This window comes from Cnephaeus nilssonii (genome assembly GCF_951640355.1).
Source record: "Cnephaeus nilssonii genome assembly, chromosome: 8".
Classification (NCBI taxonomy): domain Eukaryota; kingdom Metazoa; phylum Chordata; class Mammalia; order Chiroptera; family Vespertilionidae; genus Cnephaeus; species Cnephaeus nilssonii.
In genome coordinates, this window is record NC_137079.1 from 31,064,450 (window position 1) to 31,082,528 (window position 18,079).

At 41.4% G+C, this 18,079-nt stretch overlaps 1 protein-coding gene across 1 annotated transcript in view; it reads right to left on the reverse strand.

Moving 5' to 3' along the window:
- The window catches only part of COL4A2 (collagen type IV alpha 2 chain), a 183,368-nt gene that overhangs the window by 118,099 nt on the left and 47,190 nt on the right, over window positions 1-18,079 (reverse strand). The gene's annotated exons all lie outside the window — the stretch shown is intronic.

The following is an 18,079-nucleotide window of genomic DNA, read 5'->3' on the forward strand; positions in this document are numbered from 1 at the left end:
TGGTGCTGAGTGGGAGGAGAGGAATGGGTGTTGATTGGAAAAAGGGGAAAATGAGAAGAGCCAAGCTGATGGGCCAATTCTTGGAACAGAGCTGCCTCTAGAAGAGGGAAGAGTAGGATAAATACAAGTAGTTGAAAGAAAGGATGGATTTTTAATTTACAGAATTGCGGCTTTATATATCATTGTTTCTTCTCTGGCTTAGTGGTTTTGCTCAGGAAAAGAAATAGTTGAATCAGAAATGATAGGTTGAGGGTGAATAAATTAATTAGAAACAATTGAGTTTCAAATGTGCACTATCATACCCAGATTTTGAAGGGTACCCTTCAAGCAAAGTCAAGGATTGGGCTCTAGGTCTGGTTTCAGATTTTGTTTCTTCAACTTTTTAATGACTTTGAACAACTCACTTTATTGTTCTCGATTTGATTTCCTCAACATAAAATGGGGACCACATTAAAGAACTCATAAGGGTTGAGAGTTCATGAATGCAAAGCCCTTACCTAGTACCTCACTCATGGTAAGCCATCAATAGTACTGAATATCATTACAACTAATAGTGACCCAACTGGACAGCAATTTCTGTGTTTTTCCCCCTATAAATTCATATCAAATGCTAAAATTGAACAGGATACAATTACCATTGTCTTATTAAAAGTCCAGTTCAGCTGAAAATTCTTGAGATGGATAATTTGTGGAGTCCAGGGTTCTTAGTCTATGCTTCAGACATGCAAAAACTGACCATGGCTATAGAGTACTGTGGTATCTCCTTGGAGAACCATAGAATAAAAAAAACAGGGTAAAAATAAAACTGATGCTTCTCCTTGGCACATGCCCCATTAATCTACAGTTCAGAAGGCGTAAGGAAAACACAGAGATAAGAGGTAGTCAATTTAACAGATGTTGGAAGAAGGAGGTATGAGGATGTGATATTTCTCAAAGTTTGGCAGCGTGTTAGAAAGATATAATTTCAGGGGTACCTTGGATTCCGAGTCCTCAAGCTCTGTTACTTGGCTATTTCTATCACATGTGCACAACTGTGAGCAATGGCTAGACCTGAAGGCCATGTTACTCAACACAGGAAGTGCCCTCTGTGGTGGAATAAGGCCACATGTAAGCACAGGAGAGAGGGCAGCCTCTTGTTTAAATCCTAAGTGTTATTGAATTTCTTAGCAAGTGCTTTGAGTATAATGGCTGATTCAAATTTGTTATTAACTGACCCCACTGGGAGGACCATTTTATGAGATATTTTGATTTTTACTTTTTGAAGCAGTGAAGTTCAGTATATCACTACTAAAACCCCTTTACAATGGACACTCTATGAAGGAAAGCAAGAAATATGTTCTTGAAAATGTATTAGCTACTAAAAGTCCAATCACATATCAACAAGGTGAAGAAGGCTAACATTTTTAGAACATCTTTCTACCTACAAGATGTTTTTGCGACATAATTGGTAGTGGTTGGGCATCAAGTGTAAGGGAAACCCTGAAGTTTGAGATTCTAATAGGGGTTTTCTGCAATCCAAGGGTGCCAATAAAGTGGAACAGATACCCCAAATGAGAAAGAGCAGTGGCAGGAAAAACTTACAACAAAATCATGATTCTTTATTAATTGCAAAAACAGGTAACTGACATCCCAACTCTTAGAAATACTGTGTGTACAAAAATAAATAATTTAGTCACTAAACCATATGGCTATCAAAAAATGGGATGGATTGTTCCATAGTGGCTAACATACACCAGAATCCATACCGAATTTTGGAAATAAAACCATGTGAACCAGAACAATGACCTTCAATAACAGGCATTGTGCATGCTCCAGACAATGGGAAATTTAGACACACAAACAAAAGACAAACAACAAAACCTGCCAAAAGGCATAGGAAACACCTGCTATTTTTTTAAAAATGGAAAAAGATACTAATGATTATTTCATATGAAGGTTTTAAAATAATATATGCTTCACTGTAGTGACCACAAAACAAGATTTAAAGCACTGTAGAAAAATATCAGTGCAATATCTATAGCTTAAGTGGAAAAATTTTCTGTCTTTTCAGGGTTATGTCTAGTGGAAATAGGAGAAAATATCTTTATAGAAAAAAAAAAAAGCTTACTTGTCTTCCAGAAATAACATGTTAAAAAGAATCATTATTATATACAAACTGTAAAGTGTCTCTAACTGTGAAACAATAGCACAACACTGATTATTTGCAGAGAAGTAAAACTACACAGGATGACACTGCTCATTTCCACATTCCTGACATGTCAAAAGAAGATGTATGACATTCTGAAATAGCTCACAAATAACATGAAGGAAAAATGGGTCAATCTGGTTTGGTCTTCAGAGACAGAAACATTGTGTGTGTGGTGTTTTTTTTTAAACAAAAAAGTATGTTGTTTTGGAAAAGTATTTCTCCTTGTGCTTGACCCCACCCTTGTGCAAGGGTCTGGGCCTGGCTTTGGAAAGGATCCACCTCAATGGTGGTCCCCAGGGCCCCGGGATGTCCGGCTCAGGGAAATCGATGGCACTGTTGTCAATAACTTCTTGAAATATCCAACTGTACATGCTACTTTTATATTTAAAGTTTCTGTGAAAAAATAGTAAGAATACCTAGAAAGGCTCAGGGTGAGCTATAGCATCCTTATTTTAAAAAAACAAAAAGTGAGAGAATCCCCTAGCTGCTCAGGGTGGGAATGTGGTCCTGGTCATGCCCACAGGCTCTGCCTCCTTTCCCATATGTGAGCCAACTCCCTGTCAGTTTATTCTGGGAGTTCCTGTTGAAACAAAGCCAACCGAACATAGAGATCAATGGGGCAATAAATGGTGGAAATGGGAATGACAGTAAATTCCTGGAATAGCCAATGTCAGACCAGAGGCAGAAAAGTTTAATTCTAGAGTTATCTTATAGGATAACTAGAGGCCCAGTGCACGAAATTCGTGCATGGGAGGCGGGGTGTCCCTCAACCCAGCCTGCACCCTCTCGAAATCCTGGACCCCTTGGGGGATGTCTGACTGCCGGTTTAGGCCCAATCCTGCAGGGATTCCTGCAGAATTGGGCCTGAACCGGCAGTCGGACATCCTTCTCACAATCTGGGACCACTGGCCCCTAACCACTTGCCTGCCTGCCTGATTGCCCCTAACTCCCTCTGCCTGCCTGATCGCCCCTAACCACTCTGCCTGCCTGCCTGCCTGATCGTCCCTAACCACTCAACTGCCTGCCTGCCTGATCGCCGCTAACTGCCTCTGCCTGCTTGATCGCCCCTAACCACCTTTGCCTGCCTTAGCCACTCTGCCTGCCTCCCTGATTGCCCCAAACTACTTGCCTGCCTGCCTGATCGCCCCTAACTGCCTGCTGGGGGGCTGCCGGCCGGGGTGAGGGGCCGTGGTTTTTCTGGTCTCTGGTCATTTTGGCATTTCAGTCGTTGGGCTTTTATTATATAGGATGCCACCTCCCAAAATATTTCCCAAAGAATGGGGAATATTTATGCCCAAAGTAGAAGTACATTTATGCTTTTGAAAATATCTATCAATACTGGTTTAAAGTGCTTAGGAACATCTGGACCAGGTTTGATGTAAAAACCTGGTAAATGTAAAAGGACAATAGTGTATTCTAGAAAAGTTTCAGGACATTAAAAATAGTCACTGTCTGTGTGATTTTGTTATCATGATGAGCTGGCAATTCAAAACAACATATTCTCACCTCTCCCCTGACAATATTTGACAAAAGTGATCAGGAGCACTTCAGGAAAGTGGCCAGCAAAGGACAGAGGGGATTCCAGGGGCAAAGATAGAAGGCAAAGCAAGTGGAGGGAACAGCTTCTCTGAAGACACAGGGTCCAGGAAGTTGTGTTTGGAGACCAGCAGAGGATACGGAGAATGAAGCTGTAAAGGTAGGTTGGCATTGGCTTGTAGAAAAGGAAAAGATGCTATTTTTGAAAAGTGAAACTTAATGTATTCTCCATAATAAATTTGAATAAGTTGATATTAAAAAACAACACCACACTGGAGTAATTCTGGTCAAGATAACGAAGTACCTGGATGCTGTACTCACCTCCTCCCTCCACCACACCAAAAATTATAATTAAATTACAGAACAAGCAACCTGGATAACCATATAAGACTAGCTGAACAGAAGTCCTATAACTAAGGATATAAAGAAGACACCACATAGAGACGAGTAGGAGGGGCAGAGTCCCCAAATGAGCCGGCCCCACACCACGTGTGGCAATTGAAAATCTGGAGGGATATCTGAGCTGTGGAGAATAGACTGTTGCTAGATGGGAAGTGGGGCGGGTGGAAAAGGTAAAGGGATTACAAAGTCACGGGGATGTAAAGACAGTCAATAAATAACATTGTAATAACTATGTATGGTGCTAGGTGGCTACATAATTGTCTAACCACCATGCTGTACACCTGAAACAAATATAAAATAATACTGAATGTCAACTATGGTTAAAAAAATACACACCAGTCTTTATTTTAAATTCTAAGATAACATTAAATACTAAAAATAAATAAACCCCATGTTGAACACATGATAAAGTGTTTTCTATGATAGTTAATTGCTATTCTTCTGGAAACACACACACACACACACACACACGATAGAAATATTTAGTAAGTACAAAATATATAAAATTAAATACATAAATATACACATGTATATGTATACACAGTATACATATATAGTAAGAACATTTTAAAATCCCAAGTATATATAGTAAGAACATTTCAAAATCCCAAGCTTCTTACTGTATTGTATATATCTTAATTCTAAGGAGAATTGTCTTATTCTAGGAGCTTTCTCTTGCTCCTTCAGTGACTGCTGGGAAAAGCTGCAGGGGGCAGTGCAGAGCCCCTCAGCCTCCATAAATGCCAGTGTCAAAGGACTAAGCTATTCATCCTTCTGATCAACATGGGATTTCCATTACTCATCTTTCCTTCCAAGATAACTGACATTTTTGAAGGGAACCCTTTTTGTTAAAGTTTATTTCCTTCTACTAAAGAAGTCTTTTTAATCTTCTGGAATTAAGGAGTTCGTTTTCATCCACAAAGTTCTTTTTGTTTACTTCCTTAGTCTGATTATTCTACTTGAGGGTATGCAGATGGCTACATATCCCTTTTCATCAATGCTATCCTCAAAATAAAGTCCTAAAAATACCAGTGGCAATTAACATTTAGAAATCTCATTTTTGGTTACTAGCCATCCTCATGGAGAGTCTGTGTTTGAATTAGATCCGTCTTAGACAAGTAAAACAGAGAGATAAAATATCAAGGCCTCATTCCCCCCATCTCCACATCAGAAACTTGAGCTGCACCTTTCAGTAATTTCACAGGAATCACAGTAAACTCCTGGGTCGAGTTTCAAAAATTAATTGCACAAATGACAGACCAACAGTCAGAAGCAAAAACAAAGAGGCCTACCACAAAAAACTTATTGGGGGGGAAAAAAGATGTTTGATAGAAACACATGATTGTGAGCCGATGCAGTAACGCGTTAGGTACAAAAGGGTGACATGATTTTAAAGACAGTGTTTTAGAAGCGTAGCATCTAGATCCGGGGAGAAAATAGTTCCACTTTACTCCTCATTGTTCGGGGCAGCTGCTAGAAGTCGGAGTTCAAATCTGAAGGCCAGACCAAAGAAGGGAAGTGAGAAACGCAGAGAAAAATGATTAGAAGGAGGGGACGGTTTTCACCAGAGCAATTGATCAGGGCGTCAGGGGTGCAGTGAAAGCAACAATCTACACTTTAATATGAAAAAGGTTAGGAGATCAAGTTCTTTCCTAAATTTGGCTGAGGTCAGTACATTTGGAGGAAATGCGGTGTTGCTTGGGGGCTGGTAAAGAAATGATGGGAGAGAAAGCTCACAGGGGTGTGAGGGACTCGCGGTTGGAGTGAAATGCTGGAGGCCAGGCACCTAAGTCTGTGTGTTTTTGTGGGGTACAATGGAGAGGGTGGGGGTCCTGGCGAGGAGGTACGTGTGGGTCAAAGCTAACTTGTTCCACGTTGCAAGTTTCTCCAGAGCTTTGGTGGCAATAGCCACAGGAGATGCCAGGGTGGGTGCCACCTCCTGCATGGTACAGTGGTCACCTGGTCTGACGAACCATTTGTCAACAGTGTCACCTGAAGGTATGCATATTACATGGTAGCTATATTGTAGCTAAATGCGTTGTAGCCTTCTTGGATTTCAAATTAAGCATCCTAATGCTATTATTTAGTTCAACCCCCTTTTCCTTGCCTCTAGTGGACTGAGAGTTCAAAAAGTGTCTTTAAATAGAATACAATTATGGCACTAATAGAACTATTATACATCTTGGAGAGGTTAATCTCATGTTTTCGGGGTGCTCTTTAGTTCATCTTCTACACAACTGGAGAAGAAGCCCGCTAATGTCACTCCCCTGGCATCTCGTGCTTTCAAAATAAACTATTTAAAGGAAAAACTAGTTCATAAAAAGTACTGGGTAGGGGAGAAATAACTTCTAAGAAAGCTGATAAGGAATGGTAAGAAATATTCTAGGAGCTCAAATATGCTTGCTTTATTTCTTGTCAATGGCATGTCTACCATTGAGTTTCTTGTAAGTGCAGTTGTGCAATGAATCTTATTATCTTGAAATTTTAAGCGGGATGCAATGTTACATGAAAGCCTCAAAGTAAAATTCTGTTTTTTGAAGAGTTGAAAATGTTTAGTTCAACTTTTAGGAGTTAGGTTATTTTCTTTTGCAATAATATACTATAATTTACATTAATTGATTTAAAAAATAAATTTTACTCTAGACATATATATTTCTATGCTTTTTTCCCCCCCATTAAATTACCAGGAAAGTCTGTCCAACTTCCTTCCCTAGAGCCCTCTAAGAATGGAAGGAATATTCATCGCTCTCAGATGGATTCTTCCATCCTTGCTGGGTAAGATGTTGGGGAGGAGATTTGTCAATGTACTAGATGAATAATGCTACCATTCTATGAAGAGGGATGCAAATATTTGTAAAATATCAGGTGTTGAATACACCCCAAGGCCTTTGCATGAGGAAGCCTGCTTTCCCGTCTCAGAGTTGTACTTGAATTACCTAGGGCCATGGTCGGCAAACTGCGGCTCGCGAGCCACATGCGGCTCTTTGGCCCCTTGAGTGTGGCTCTTCCACAAAATACCACGGCCTGGGCAAGTCTATTTTGAAGAAGTGGCATTAGAAGAAGTTTAAGTTTAAAAAATTTGGCTCTCAAAAGAAATTTTAATCGTTGTACTGTTGATATTTGGCTCTGTTGACTAATGAGTTTGCTGACCACTGACCTAGGGTTACGTATTCAATCCTTCTCTTTTAGGCTGCAATGGTGTTGCTTGGGGCTGTGGGCACATAGAGTAAATTCTTGTTAAAGATTGGTGAGTCTCACCTGGCTGGTGTGGTTCAGTGGCTGAGCTTCTATCTATGAATCAGGAGGTCTGGGTTTGATTCCCGGTCAGGGCACATGCCCAGGTTTTGGGCTTGATCCCCAGGAGAGGGCATGTAGGAGGCAGCCAATCAGTGATTCTTTCTCATCATTGATGTTTCTCTCTCTCTCTCTCTCTCTCCCTTCCTCTCTAAATCAATAAAAATAAATCAATCAAAAGATTTGTGAGTCTCACCCTCAGTGCAGTGTGCATCCTGGTTGCTTGGGTATAAGATTTGCCACTTCTCTAAACTGGGTTGAAAAGAGTAGGATGCAAGAAGCAACATAAACAAAAGAAAACTGCTTCCTACAGAATCACAGGGTCATGTTTTTTTGTTGTTGTTGTTGTTCCAAATCTTTGCAAATTCATTCATTCTCAAAGGCCATGGCAATATGTCTTTTACCAAATCTAAGAAAGGCTAGTTTTGACAGAGGTTAAATGTGTGCAACACATAGAAGTAATCTTGGTATTAGGATTCTCTTAAAACATACCTAGTATCTTCACAAGGCTTTAAAGATGCCATTCTCATTACTTAGTGTATTTTCTTAAAAGTAATTACTACCATGCAGAGCTTAAACATACCAGACCTTTAATTTTTATTACAGAGACACCAACCTCACCGTAGAGTTCATTCATCCTTCTATTGCTTTATTTAAAACAGACATAAACCAGTTACAGTGCCTTATAAAGACAACAATTTAATAAAAAACATTGATGCTGACAATGCAGCCAAAAACTTATGAGGCCAAAGATATTATTTACCCAGCATTAATTGTTTCCGTTTCATTTTGTTTCCCTTTTTTTCTTTCTGGTTCCAAAGCCTTAAGATTTGTCTACCCTAATAGTGTTTTTGGATGCAAAAACTTTTGTTCCTATGGCAGGATATTTAATGTCCTCCGGTGGCTAGGAGGAAACAATCAATATAGGGCTTGTATTGGGTTACTGGAGTCAATTACTGATTCAGTTCTTTGAGAATCCGAACTTCTAGGCTGCACACAGAGGGGAAAGGGACAGGGGTATTTTGACTTTTCTAATCAGTGGGGACATAGGTCCTTTTGAGGGCCTCTTTGTACTTCCCATATGAGTCAGACATCTGACAATTTGAATGATTGGTTGTCTACACCACAACAGACGAGTTTGGGTGGGTTGCCAGAGGTTTCAGAATTGCAGGCTGTTCAGGGTCTCAGGTTGTGCAGTTTCTTAAGAAAATTTTGAAATGCCTAAAGCAGTTAAAAATAAATTTATGTTCACCCTATTGCGGGTGATGTCTGCAGCATCTTTGCCATTGGCTATGAAGGAATGGGTGGTTCCCTCTGATTAAAGAAAGTAAAAAGAGGGCAGAAATGAGATGACCCCTGTTTCCTTCTTCCCAAGGTACCCCAGTATGTGTGCGTTTAGGTGGCAAGTTCAAGAGGCCCCTCATTGAAGAAAATGTACTTGGTTTGGTCATTTCTGCCATTTCCCCCTCTGGTTATTATTTTACTATTTCTGGAAGAAAACAAAAAGTAATTCAAAACTTTGCAAAATGATCTATTATTTTTCTCTTTATTAGAGTAGCAAGCTGATGTAAGAGCACTTAGACGCAAGAGCATTTAGCCTCTAGTACAGACTGTCCAACTCTAAAGGTCATTGGACTTACATTGGACAGGGAAGGTCGTACATTTTTCCACAAGAAGACTCAACCATCTTAGACACTCTTTTCCTATTGGGAGAGGGAAGACAAATTCAGAAAAAAATTTCTATTTTCAGTGTAGCTTTTAGAAAGTATACTATGGTTGGTAAGAATTTTGCACTGGTCTCTTTAGAAATCCTGCAATTGTTTACTAAGAATGAATTGGAAGTGAATGAAACGAAACAAAGGTCTTTGAAGACTGGCGTTCCTTGTCTACCAGAAAAGGGGAAATGCTTTAATGCTCTACTTGTCAAAACATTCCATCAAGAGGTAGGAAAAATGAAGGATTTCTAAAAGCAGAGCTTTAGTTTGGTTTAGAAGAACAATAGAAATGCTCATTTCTCTACCTGAGTTTATCAACTGTCTGTTGGTGTCTGTGTGAGGTTTTCCAGTTAAGACACTATTCAGAAATAATAATCATTATCCTGGTTATGTTTTCCTTGAAGCCACAAAAGGCCCTTTCCCTGGAATTTTGTATTTCAGAGCGGAAGGGAGAGGGAGAGAGAGAGAGAGAGAGAGAGAGAGAGAGAGAGAGAGAGAGAGAGAGAGAGAGAAACAGCAATGATGAGAGAGACTCATTGATAGGCTGCCTCCTACATGCCCCACACTAGGAATCTAGCCTGCAACCTGGGCATGTGCTCTGACCAGGAATCGAACCATGACCTCCTGGTTCATAGGTGCATTTCCAGGGTAACAGACACCTCACTAAAGACTTGTTGTGTTTGAGGCATTGAGGTAATTATCTTCCATGAACAACATCTGGAGTCAAGAATGCAGTACAATTTTTCATTATGAAGGAATATGGCATAGGCTGCCACGCAATTTTTTGGTGTGTGTGTGTGTGTGTGTGTGTGTGTGTGTGTGTCTAGTGTCCATCAGAAGAGGGAGAAATGAATAAATAAAATGTGAAAACACTGAAAACTCATCCTCTGCACCCAGGTGCTAAGACATCAATATGCCGATGTTTCCTTATTAATCATACCTTACCTATCAAATATCTGCTTCACTGCTGTGTCAGGGCAATTTCTGTTCAGGTTGATAAACACTAGGCCACAGCCATGGTGACTGATTTTCACCAATGACTTTCAGGATTCCTGTTATTTAACAATGTATTTTGCTGGTAGGAAACGACAGAATCCAGGGTGAAGTCTGTCATGCTTCAGATGAAGGAAATGATGATTTCAATAGTCATGGGAATCAGTTTTTTCCCTAACCACTGACTTTGTCTTTAATGATGCCCTTTAAGTTCATTCACTGAGGCAGTAATAAAATTTCATCCTTTTGTATGAGCGCCAAACTGGCCCGTTTTCCATCAAATCTGGGGAATGTTATAATGGTCCTTTTGAAATGAAACATTTATAATTGCCTCTATTTCCCCAGTTCAAATAATGAACTCATTTCTACAACAGTTTGTTAAACAAATCCAACTTTAAGAAAATGCTTACTTAATCTAGCAGAAAAGAAAGCAAGAGAGACGTTACATTCTGAAGTTATGGACTGGATTACCAAAGGTCTGGAGAAACCAGACAAGAAGTTTTCAGAAGGGAAGTGCCCTGATCAGGGTTCAAGTTGGAAAAGCAAAAAATACAACTTCCCCAAGAGGCCATGCAATAAGTGGAGGATGAGGTGACAAACCAGTTAAGAAAATTTTCCTGTCTGGCTGATTGACACATCTGCATATACACCACTTCCAATGTGCTCTCTATATTTTTTAAGGTAACATCCTTTTTGTAAAGACATAAGCCCAGGAGGTACAAAATCTTGGTTTATTTTCATGAAATCTTGACTTTTTATTGTGTATCATTTTTGTCTAGGATGTGAGATCCAGAACATTCTTACCTATTCACTATAAGTTTTTGTCTCTTTCTTCCACACTCAATAGAATTGGAATCTTCAATATGGGAGCCACTGGCCATGTGGGGTATTTAATTTGAATTTGAATTAACTAAGAGTAAATAACATTTAAGTATTCAGTTGTCCATTTCACTAGCCACACTTCAAAGGCTCAACTAGCCTTGGTGAAGAGTCTAGATAAAGAACATTTCCATCTTTGCAGAAAATTCCATTGGAGAGCACAGTGCTAGAATACCAGCTCAAAAAGATTAGCCTGGCTCAGTGTGGCTCCATGGTTGAGCATTAACCTATGAACCAGGAGGTCAAGGTTTGATTCCAGGTCAGGGCACATGCCTGGATTACAGGCTCAATACCCAATAGGGGGCATGCAGGAGGCAGCAGATCAATGTTTCTATCTCTCCCTCTCCCTTCCTCCCTTTTTTATTAAAGAAAATCCTATCTAATAAAGAGGGAATATGCAAATATGCCATCAAAATGTAACAAGATGGCTGTGTCCATAGCAGAGGCCGAGTACCCATAGGAGCCTTAACGAGCAATCAGCAGGGACCTGAGGCTGGCGCTGGGCCGGGGCAGGTGACCTGAGGCTGTGACCCCCGCCTGGTGGGGCTTGACAGGGAACCTGAGGCCACGCCCCCCACCCCAGCCCGGGGCCTGGGGACCTCTGGCTGTGCACCCCACCCGGTGCGGTGTCGGGCTGGGGAACCTGAGGCTGCACCTCCCACCTGGCGGGGCTTGACAGGGGACCTCAGGCCATGCCCCCTGGCCTGGGCCAGGGGATCTCAAGGTGTGCCCCCCAGCCTGGGCCAGGGGACCTCAGGCCACACCCCCCGCCCCGGGCCATGTGACCTGAGGCTGCGCCCCCCACCCGGCAGGGCTTGACGGAGGTGGGGCCAGCCGGGTCTGGGTCTTGTGCGATTTTGAGGCGCACGTGGGTGGGTGGGGACTTGACTCTGGTTCCCGTGGCGCGCCCCAGACTCTGACAGGAGGAAGATTTTCATATACATTTTACTAATTTTCTTTCATCTCTGACACTTCTATTCTAGAAAAAGGGCAAATAGCAATATTAAAATATCTCCTTTAATTAATTCCCTTTTAATGTGCACGAATTTCGTGCACTGGGTCACTAGTTAAAAAAAGGTTAGGGATAGTGACTGCTTTGCTTAGTTCTGGATTCCTGGTGCCTAGATGGGGCCTACCTTATGAGTGATGTGCAATCAATTTCTGCTCAATGAATACATTTGTTTTAAAATCTTAATAGCCAACTACCTAGCCTTTACAAGGGGCCTTCCCCACCTGGAGATCTCTGTGGCATAAGTAATTATAAATCACCTAACTTTTCTAAAGAAGTCTCCTGAGTGGCTTCTGATCTCATTCAGTCAGACGGTCTCTAAGGCTCTTACCCAATATTCTTGTTGTCCTGACCTTCTCTCTGGAACCTCACCTTCCCTGAGTCTCTCCTTCCTCGCTCTGCTAGAGCCACACTGGCTTCTTCGCTGTCCCTTCAACACACCAGGCACACCCTTATCTCAGGGCCGCTGCTGTTCAGGGAGTCCTTAGACAAGTGCCTTGCACACAGATGATAAAAAAAAAACCCCCAACATATTTGAGTGTTGAAGAAATGTGAAATTCCATTGCTAGCAGGAAGGTGGATTCTTCCTACAATGGCAGACATAAGAGAAAATATCACTTTAAAAACACATCACCAGGTGTGATGTACAAGTTAGGTGGGCCCTGTCCAAACCTGCTGACATACTATTTTCCCTGTAGAAAAGAACCAAGTCACCGAGTTGCTGCAGCTACTGCGGGATTGGACCAGCCAGATCCACTGTTGTTCCCAAGGCACACTAAAAATAACCACACGATTTTGAAAGTGGTTGGGAGCTATGTGTAGACAAGGGTTATAAAAGCCCGGAAACCAGGCGGAATTTCTACTATTTCTGAATAATTCGTTGCCTTTTCTGGGCTGTGATAGTGCATAAAATATTGGAGAGGACTTCCCTTAAGTATGCTGAGCATATACCATTAAAAACTGTGTGCCTGGAACAAAGCAGCTGGTTTGAAAAGAGGCCTGCCCCAGGAGCACTGGAGTTTTTATTCGACACTTGCAAGTATCTTCAAATAACCAAGTTAGAGGGCCACACTGCATATGGAAACCTATGGGACTTACAGACCACACACAGTACATACATTCTGAACTGAATATCTCTCCATAGCATCACAATGGTCTACCAGTTTTCGGGTTTATATTGAGCCATTTCAAATAAAAATTCAATTTTACTTTGAAATCTTGGTTATACACATTTAAGGGTAAAGGTTATGGTTAGCAATACACAAGAGAAGATACTATTATTAGCAAGACTACATCTCGCCTTAGAGAGAAGAGCTGGCCAATCACTTGCTGTTCATAGCTGCTCTAGGCCTCCCCCCCCCCCCCCCCCAGTCCTTTCCCTGAGGCTAGGGGCTGCTTCTGTCATCTCTTGGTTGCTACCCATCTGAGCTGACAGGGAGGGCCAAAGGCAATTTTCTTGGGTCCCCATTCACCCATCTCCACCCACCTCCAAGAGCTTTCTGCTCACTCTTCCCTTTGCTTCCCCTTCCACTCAGTTTCTCTGGTTTCTTTCACTTTATATTGTTGAATTTAAGAACTCTTGTGAGGTTAAGAATTATTCCCTCACACTTTGTACAAAGTCCAGGGACCCACAGACTGTGGGAAACTCAAGCAACAGCTAAAGATAACTTGTACCAAGAACTCAGTCATTGCTTAAGAGAGTGAGTTTATCAATTGCAACCTTCTGGGAGTTAGTCTCCAGTTTTATGGCTCATGTTGTCAAGCCCCTGGAGGGTGAATGTGGGTTGGATGACTACTGAGGGATGGGGAAGATGACAATTAACTCATTCAAGGATACGTTTATTGATTTTTAGAGAGAGAAGAGGGGAGAGAGAAACCAATGTGAGAGAGAAACATCAATCCGTTACCTCCTGTAAGTGCCCCTACAGAGGATTGAATTAAACCCACAACCTTTTTGGTGTATAGGATAACACTCCAACCAACTGAGCCACCCAGCTGGGGCATTTTTGAAATATGATTGCCTAGGAAAACAGGTGCCTTGTAAAGGTTGATGTCATTAACAAGTTGAAATTACCTATCTGATCTGAGTTTAGGGTCAAAAACCAAAATGGTTGGGGAGAACAGGAACCTGCCTAAGTAACTGAAATAATAAATTAAAATTGACCTCAGGCCGAAACCGGTTTGGCTCAGTGGATAGAGCGTCGGCCTGCGGATTCAAGGGTCCCAGGTTCGATTCCGGTCAAGGGCATGTACCTTGGTTGGGGGCACATCCCCAGTAGGGGGTGTGCAAGAGGCAGCTGATCGATGTTTCTAACTCTCTATTCCTCTCTGTAAAAAATCAATAAAATATATCTTTAAAAAAATTGACCTCAGTTGGAAAAATCTGAGAATCTGACAACGTTTTACATGAGTTAATGTGCAAAGGCATGTATTTATAAAGGATTATGTACTGCTATGAACATAAATGACATCTTTTTACAATGCTGTTGGTTTTTAAGTTAAGCTTCCTAATGCACATTAAATTCGCACTGGGTAAACAAAACAAAACTAACAATAACAAAAATGTGCAAAGGCAAAGATTTTATTTGTCTAATCAATGCTTCACCTGCTCTCTCTGTTTTCCATACTATTGACCTTTATATAATACGGTGGCAGTCCCTCTGCTTCAGTAGAAATTCTATAACATAAAGTCAATCTAGTGCATTCCATTCAACCACCTTCCATCTTCATAGTGTATAAAGAAAGAAATAAGAAAAAGAATAGCAACAGATAAGAGGGCCGGACAGCTTCTCTGGTATTGATGACTGTATGATATATTTCCTGGTGGAGAAAGTCTGGGAAGTTAGTTCATTGACGTCCTTTGTGCATATCACCCTGTGTAGTACCAGGGAAATAGGACTTATAATTTTTATTTTTTTAAAATTAAAAAAAATATATATTTTATTGTTTTTTTTACAGAGAGGAAGGGAGAGGGATAGAGAGTTAGAAACATCGATGATAGAGAAACATCGATTAGCTGCCTCCTGCACATCCCCTACTGGGGATGTGCCCACAACCAAGGTACATGACCTTGACGGGAATCGAACCTGGGACCCCTCAGTCCGCAGGCTGATGCTCTATCCACTGAGCCAAACCGGCCAGGGCAGGACTTCTAATTTTTAAATACTCTAATGTACCTCATAGAAATGATTTGAGATACAGACCCTCCAACAACAATAAAGCCTGAAATCATTTCTTGAAGTTTTTTTTTTTTTTTTTAAATTCACCAAGCAACTGAAGAGGTGGTTAGAGAATTGGCTAGGGATTCATAACTCCTGAGAACAGAGACAAAGCTCTTTTCATCTCTGCCTGTGTCCCTCCCACCACCCTGGAGAATCCCCTTCCTATAGGTTAACATCTGGCAAGAGGAATATATAGACACAAAAGATTACTGTATTGGAAAAGGAACTCATCAACAAGTCCAAAAAAACCTGGGAGTTTTGTTCTGAATCCAGATTAGAACAAATCACTTCCCCCCCAATGTCAATGTCCTCCTACCATCCTGTGTGCATTAGAGGACTCAGGCTAGATCATCCAGCGCTGAGCAGGGAGTGAGGACTGCACAGACAGCTGGGCCGCAGTGCCTGCCTCTTCCTACCCCAGCTTCTGGCTTACTGGGATTATCCATGTGTAGCTCTGCCTGTGAGAAACAATTCTCTCCCTAGGACAATAGCCCATCAACTTACTCAGGGGTGGAGAATCAGGCTCGGTACATTTTACACAGAGCTTATTCATTCAGTAACATGAGACTTCATTTGGAATGGGAATCCATAGTACATTTGTGATTTTTGCTTAGAGTCCAAAAGTTATCCAGTAACATACAGTTTCTGATGTTGGCTGTCACCATGGCGAGGAACAAATGAACTCTACCCCATGACCAAATAAGGCCGAGCTAGCCAAGTGCTTGGGGAGTGGAGAGCTCTGCAGCCAGGCATTGTCATCGCTGCTACAGTAGCACCGTGGGGAAAATATATAGCAAGGGACCCCAGGGGAAGCTGTGGGAAAGAACAAACTCTGCACACAGCTCCCCGAACAGCAAAATCCATCCAACTGCTATTTTTATGCATTACATTACTTTAAAAAATTACCATCAAGCCACAAAGTAGGACAGAAATAGCCCTGCTTTCTATAGGAATGCATTTAGGTAAATTTGTTAATCCACAAATATTTAATACACATACCATGCCAGGTTTGTAGAACTGCAATAGACACTACATCTTAATAAACGATTTAATGAAGTATATGCAACTGTCCTAACAATAAATATCTTCAGTAATATACTTGGCTTACCCCATAGGAAATTATAAATGACATCATTTATCTCTCCTCGGTAGGTTTTTTCCTTACCCTTTACCATGAGTCATTTCCATCATCTTATTGGTTAATACCCAATGGCACACCTGAATCAACTGGGCAGCCTTGGGTACTGGCTGATAACACAACCCAACTTGGATCTGTATGGTCCAATCACAGGGTGAGTCTAGGTCCAACACCAGTGACAGTGTGAACCATTAAGCCGTGTGAAGAGAAGAGCCATCTGAACACTGTGGACAGTGGATCCTGCAGGCCAGGCCCCAAAGCGGGGTACCATTGGCTCTGTCTCTTGAACAAACTATTCAGACAACTGCCAAATCTCCACTGAATTCGGTCAGTATTAATAACCTGTCTGAATATAGGAGAGTCAAGTCCACAGTGGGTTCTGGGTTACTCTCATTAATCAAATTAAACCAGAAGGTCTCAAGTTTCTACATTACTTGGCAACAATATATAGGAACAGACTCAAGGTATTTTCTTGATTAGGGACGATGGGAAGTAAAAAGGTTTCAATGCCTGTACTGGACACTCAGTACATTAGAAAGACACAGGGGCTCTTTAGAAATCTTCCTTTAAATAACGCCTTTGAAAAGACCTTTGGCATTTTATAAAAGTATATTGCTGAGCAGATGGCATTATCTATTGAAATAATCAGAAAAAGCTAGCTTTACTGAAGAACAAAGTTCTTGTAAAAGCATCATGGGAAATGTTAATGTATTGGTTCTGCATTAAATAATTGTACAAAGTGAAAAGAATAGACCCAGTATGACTTTCTGCTCTATTTGTTTGGGTTCTGTTTGGCTGATCACATGGAGAAGAATGTGAAATCCCTCTAGAGTCGAGCGAACTCCCACACAGGCGAGTCTCACAGATATTTGTATACCACTCATTTATCTTCCCTGTGCCCATATAAGGCTGAGCCAGCTAAGAGCTGAGGGAGGGGAGATTCTGCAGTCAGACATTTTCATCATTGCTCCAGAGCATCGCTGGGAAAATCTATAGCAAGGGACCCCAGGGGCATTTTAAATCTCATGAAATGGCTTTCATATTTAAAAAACAAACAAACTTATTCTTGTGAAATGCTGATAAAGGACCTTCAACTAGAAATTCCTACAGTGTAAAGTCCCCCGCTTCAAACACAGGAACCCATGAGGAAAACAACAACAACAAGAAGCTGTTTTGAGGACTGCAGCTCATGGGAACACAGTGCATGGAGATGCAAGCTTGGATGTAGCGGCAAGACGCTCCTCAATGGTGACCTTTGCCATTCAAAAATGATGAGTCACATGGTACTCAATACAACCACCACATTTATAAAGGGGTTCCCTATTACAAGTCTTACTTATTTGATTTTTGGAGAGGACTCAGGTAGGAGAGGATGTATGAGAACACCCAGCCACAGAGCCCGAGCTCTGGTGGGTAGGGATGGGAAAAGCTACTTTAGAAACTGACTGCAGGATTCCCGTTGGTGAAACTCATTGGGGACACCTAAGGGCTGCAATCATTTCTGTTTCCAATGACAGGGCAATGCTGGCAAGAATTCCTAATTGTCTCTCACAACCTGGCATCGGACAAGCGTGGGTCCGAGAGGAAAACGCAGGATTCCAAGGCATAAAGACTCAAAAGGCTCTGTGTCCTAAAACAAAATGCTGCTGTCCACACCACCACACATCAACCTGGGCTTAATCATATAAATATAAACAGTGTCTT